This window comes from Nyctereutes procyonoides, unplaced genomic scaffold, assembly GCF_905146905.1.
Source record: "Nyctereutes procyonoides isolate TBG_1078 unplaced genomic scaffold, NYPRO_anot_genome, whole genome shotgun sequence".
Lineage (NCBI taxonomy): Eukaryota > Metazoa > Chordata > Mammalia > Carnivora > Canidae > Nyctereutes > Nyctereutes procyonoides.
The window spans coordinates 24,410,977-24,416,816 of record NW_026575120.1 but is presented as its reverse complement, the minus strand read 5'-3'; the positions used below and the strand labels follow the sequence as shown (position 1 = coordinate 24,416,816).

The window sequence follows — 5,840 nt, the reverse complement described above, 5'->3', positions numbered from 1 at the left end:
AAGGGACTGCCTGAAGCCTGAGTTGGGAAAACAGAAGAAGGGTTTGAGAAATTCAGTGGGCTTTGACAACTCTGGGTCCTGGCAAGCAGCACTGGCCACTAATAACTTAATCCCAGAGAGTCATTGCTACCCAGCAATATATGTCTCGGGCTGCCCTGAGAGATGAGCCTTTTCAAACAGTCAGTCATCTCCAGCACCTGCATTTTACAGATGAGGCCGAGGGGCACGATCTTTTGCTCAGGGTCACAGAGTATCGTACAGGTTTCTTTGTCTCTCACGCCTGCACCCTCTACCTGGCAGCAATATGTGATGGAGTCTCCTCACGGGGCTCCACTTGACACTTGGCCTCTAGAATTCACCTTGGCCACAGCTGGGAACAGAGCCTGGCAGGGATTAGTAAGCCCTGTTCTTTGGCTGAACTGTAAGTCAGACCCTGGGTCCCGCCTGGGTCTTCTGGGGATTCTCACTCTGGGGCCCAGCTCCGACTCCAGGTCCCAGACTTTGTTTTTTGTTTTGTTTTTAAAGATTTTATTTATTTATTCATGAGACACACAGAGAGAGGCAGAGACACAGGCAGACGGAGAAGCGGGCTCCCTGTGGGGAGCTGGATGTGGGACTTGATCCCAGGACCCTGGGATCACGCTCTGAGCCGAAGGCAGACGCTCAACCACTGAGCCACCCAGGTGCCCCAGTTCCCAGACTTTAATCTCAGATACTTGCAGGGCGAGGTCTCCTCAGAGCCAGGGGTGTGGGATTTGGTGGGGATCATCTGCGCTGCTGGGCCTCTGCTCCTCTTACACCTGTTTTCTCCACCCTCTTTATTACAGACTCTGGTTTTAGGTGCAGTTCCTGGCAGCTTGACTGTACACGTTGATCCAAAATTGATGGGCCCTGGCGTCCCTGCCTGCTGGCCACTGCGCCCTCCTCCCGAGAGGCCGGCCACAGTCACCGGCTGAGCCTCCCGGCTTCTCTGCTGCCCAGTTGCTCCCCGATGGGCACGGGGAACCGGGTCTGCGTGTTTGCCTTTCACATGCTCCTGCTGGGCTGTTCCTGGTCCTGACCGCGTGTGTTCTGACTCCCCCCAGCTCCGGCCCGCAGCACCCTGATCCGCCCCCACGTGGGGGGCTATCTGTGGCTTTGACCTCAAAACTGCCTTGCCTTTGTCCCTTAGACACCGCTGTGCGCCCACAGAGGCTCACGCCGCCACCCATCGGAGGGCAGCCGCGCTGGGGGCCGCCACCCTCTCTCCCAGCTGCTGCCCGCGCACCCTTCGCGCACCCGGCACAGCTCCCGGGAACAGCCAGAGAGCCCTCCCTCCCCCACCCAGCGCACCTCCTGCTCGCCCTCGTGCCTGCCTGCCCCGGCCCGTCTGTTTGTAGGACGCTGTCCTTGGAACCCAGATTCCCAGGCCCCTTAGTCAGCTGGTTTCTGGCTGGATGGTCGACGGGATTCAGGCAACGGGAGACTCTGCCGGGGACCATGGGGCAGCGGGCGCTGCACCCCGAGGTCCGGGCCCCTGTGCGCTGCAGCGGGCGGGGGGAGGGTGCTGTGGTGTGACGTCGTGGGCAGCCCTTGGGGAGAAACGAGGTCGCGCCCCCGAGGCGTGGATCAGTGGATCAGGTAGGAAGACAGCGCGGGAACCGGGGGACAGACAGCGGCATGTTTTAAATTTTTTTTTTATGATAGTCACACACACACACACACACACACACACACACACAAACAGAGAGAGAGAGAGAGAGAGAGAGAGAGAGGCAGAGACATAGGCAGAGGGAGAAGCAGGCTCCATGCACCGGGAGCCCGACGCGGGATTCGATCCCGGGTCTCCAGGATCGCGCCCTGGGCCAAAGGCAGGCGCCAAACCGCTGCGCCACCCAGGGATCCCCAGCGGCATGTTTTAGAGCCGCGTCCTCACCATCACGATTCCCTGCTCTGAAGACTGAGTGTGTGACGCGTGTCCCTGTAGGAATTCTCAGATCACTTAGCACGTATCGTTAGTCCTATTCCTATTTAGTTTTTTGAATCTCTCATTTTTTGGACTTACCGGACTGCAGCTACCGCTTTATGCTGTACCTATCAGCAGCCAATGGGAATATGTTTCCGTCGCATATGCTGAGGAATAATATGTCCGTGTATGAACAGCACATGGCTCGTCATAGACCTGAAGTGTCCCATCCCCTTCTTTCCTTCTTGCTTGCTTTCCCTTCCTGCCAGCCCGATGTTGAATTTTAAAAGCTCTTTCATCTCTTCTTTTCAATGAATGAAAATCCTATCTTGGGGCACCTGGGTGGCTCAGTGGTTGAGCATCTGCCTTTGGCTCAGGCCATGATCCCAGGGTCCTGGTACTGAGTCCCACATCGAGCTCCCGGTGAGGAGCCTGCTTCTCTCTCTGCCTGTGTCTCTGTCTCTCCCTTTTTCTGTGTCTCTCATGAATAAATAAATAAAATCTTTTTTTTTTTTTAAGAAAATCCTATCTTTATTTTTTCCTGGGAAGATAGATGTGGGTCTGTGAGGGTCTGTGGCAAGCAGAATTCTGAGACTGCCCCTGAAGCTTTGCGCAGTGGCAGTATCGTAGCCAATGAGGTTTATCCGAGGCGCGATTATTGCTATCTGAGACTGCCCCTGAAGCCCTCACCCCCTGGTGTACACACAGCTTCTCCCACTCAGTGAAACATTGATCAAGGTGCTGCTCTGAAGGGGATTCCAGAAAAGCCCAAATTAGTTAGCTTTAACATAGGGGGGTTATCAAGGTGGCCTAATCAGGTGAGCCCTTAAGAAAAAGGTAAAGCCTTTCTCTTCCTGGAGGCAGAGATTCAAAGCATGAAGGGCATTCAAGGCATGAGAAGTTGTCATCTACTGGCTTTGAAAAGAGAAGGAGCCATGCAACAAGCAATACCGGTGACCTGTAGGGGCTGGAGCAGCCCCCGCTGACAGCTGGGTAACTCAGTCCTGCAGCCACCAGGAACTGAATCTTGTCACATCACATCACATCAGCTCCAGATAAGGGTGCAGACTGGCAGACTCTCCGAGCAGAGGACCTGGCCATGGCAAGCCTGGCCTCCAGCCCGCAGTAGTGTGAGCTACTGAATGGGCATTGTGTGTGGTAATTATTCAACAATAGAATAGTAGCACAGGGATTTTGGTTTTTTTTCCTCTTTGCAGATGGGAAATTAAAGCTAAGAGAAGTGAAGTGGTATCTCTTGCTGTCTTATGTGACTCCCACAGGCTCCATGCTGGTCCCCAGAGGTGGGACTGAGGTGCACACAAGGGTGTCTCTTTCAAATGACAATTTTGTTAAAGCAGAGAAAACACCTGGTTTTCTATCAGATTAATCTGATTAGTCACCTGGAGCTTCAGTGGTTGCTTATCAATAGTGCAAGCCCCCCCTGAGCTATGGGGTGCCCTCAGAGGAACTGTAAGAAGGGCCTGCTCTTCCTGCTTCTTTCTCATCAGTCCCAATCTAGAAATAGGTGCAGATGCTGTGACTTCATTAAGGCTGTCCTTCACCTAAGCCAGGATGTGACTGCTGCTTGCCCAAGCTCCTATTGCAGAGGATCTGAACCTATGCTGCTCCCAGCGGGGCACCCCTTGGTGGTCGGGAGACAGATGGCTTTGCCATGGTGACACACCTGCTTCTCTGTTGTCCTTCCTGGCTGCTGGGCTCCATCTGCTTCCCCTTCCAAACTTGGCTTCTGATGAGAGGGTGCAGAGAGAAATTAGGCTTTGGGGATGATATGCTCCTATCCATACTTCACTGTTTTCCAGTACCCCAGCACCAAAGTTGGCCTCAATAACTGGGCACAAGAAGTAGCAATTTCCATCTGTCCATTTGTACACTCAGTCCCTTTACTACTAGGTCTGCCCTCCTCTACTGAGTGTCCATCCAGAATACCACATGGTGTGACCTGGGGACTCAGGACTATTGACTCTACCCTGGGCCCAGGTGAGCAGTCAGACCTTGTACCACCACCGTTAGTGCACACCAGCAAATCTCCCTGAGCATCTATTACTACTCTACCCAACCCACTCCAGGTCCTTTAAAAGATGCTGGAGCCAAAAATAAGAAATAAATAATCAGGGAAATGCTGATAAACCACAATGAGCTATTATTTCACACCAGCTAGGATATATATTTTTGGGAAAAAAAAGATAACAAGTATCTTATTATTTAAATAAGTATAACAGGATTGAGGAGTTTCCTCAAAAAAATTAAAAATAGAAATACTATATGATCCAGCAATTTCACTTCTGGGTATTTAACCAAAGGAAGCGAAATCAGGATCGCAAAAGGTATCTATGCTCCCATGTTTGTTGCAACATTATTCACAATAACCAAACTATGGAAACAGCCTAAGAGTCTCTTGATGATTGAATAAGGAAAAAGTGGTATATACACACAGTGGAAGATTATCTAGCCTTAAAGTAGAAATCCTACCATCTGTATAATGTGGATGGACCTGGAGGGCAATATTCTAAGTGAAATAAGTTAGACACATAAAGGCAAATACTGAGTGATCTCCCTCATGGACTAGAATATGGTCAAACTCATAGAAGCTGAGAGGAGCATGGTGCATCCAGGGACCAGGGGGAGGAAGACATGGTCCGGGGTATAGAATTTCAGGTGTGCATGATGGATACGTTCTGGAGATCTAATGTGTAGCACGGTGACCATAGGTAACAATATGTTCTGTATACCTGAAACATGCAAGAGGTAGATCCTAAGTGTTCTCACCACCACCAATAAAAAGTAGCTATGTGAGGTGGTGGATGGCAAATTAGCGTGATTGTGGTGATTATTTTATTATGTAGATGTATGTCAAATTATCACATTGCACATCTTAAATATATACAATAAAAAGGAAAAATAAGGTATAATTTCTACTCTCAAGTAGCTTATGGTGAATAAAATATAGACTAAAGTTAAGTGAGATAATTTGAAATACAGACAAAATCTACTACATAATGTCCCAGGCCTGAAGAATCACTGTGGATTGGATTTGATTGGGCACTTTTGTGGAGGCCATAAAACTTGAACTGGGTCTTGAAAAATTAATATCAAGTTCTAGATGCCTATCTTTATTTCAGATAGATACATTGATAAATACATCCAGAATATCTGGAAACAGAAAAGATTTGAGAAATTTGAGAAGGCAAACATTTCCTATAATCCCCCAAGACCGAGATGCCAATTTTTAACAACCAGAACAGGCTTGTAAAACTTTTATTTTGCCCATCATCCTAGTTTATTTCTTGTATCCTGACTAGAATTTATCCTTCATCTGGTACTGATACAGTTCTGAGACATCTCAAAGATGAAGCATGGTGCAGAATACAAAAACCTTCCTAAAGGACAGCGATCCTCTTATTGCCCGGTGAAAACTTTTTTGGCTTCTGTTAATGGACTGTAACCTCCTTAGTTTCTTCATTACCGAGGCAAAAGAGAAAAGCATTGATTTATATTTCTGCCACTTTCCGAATTCAAACTTTCTGCTTTATTTATCAAGCTTTTCACTTTTTTATTCAAACAGGAGCGAGTTAGAGAATACTGGGTAACATAGCAGGCAGTGCATTTAACTACAGTGCCTGAAAACGTGCACCCATGCCGTTCAGGTGGAAGAGGGTGTAACACTGATTACCCCAGGCGCCTGCAGAATTGCTCCTGCGATAGAGCCCATGTCCACTGCAGCCCTAACAGTCTGGCTTCATCCAACAAGAGAACATCAAACACCCTATCAGACCTCAAATACCAGAGGTCCCCAGTGGCAGGCCCCATCACCACGTATTCGTGTTTGAATTCTCCAGCAAGTGCCTGCAGCATGGAAAGTCACTGTGGCTCATGA

The 5,840-nt window shown here is 49.1% G+C and overlaps 1 pseudogene; it reads left to right on the top strand.

Annotated features, from left to right (window-relative positions):
- Nucleotides 1-2,549: 2,549 nt before the first annotated feature.
- Nucleotides 2,550-2,616, top strand: LOC129516228 (U4 spliceosomal RNA; annotated as a pseudogene).
- The last annotated feature ends 3,224 nt before the right edge of the window (nucleotides 2,617-5,840 follow it).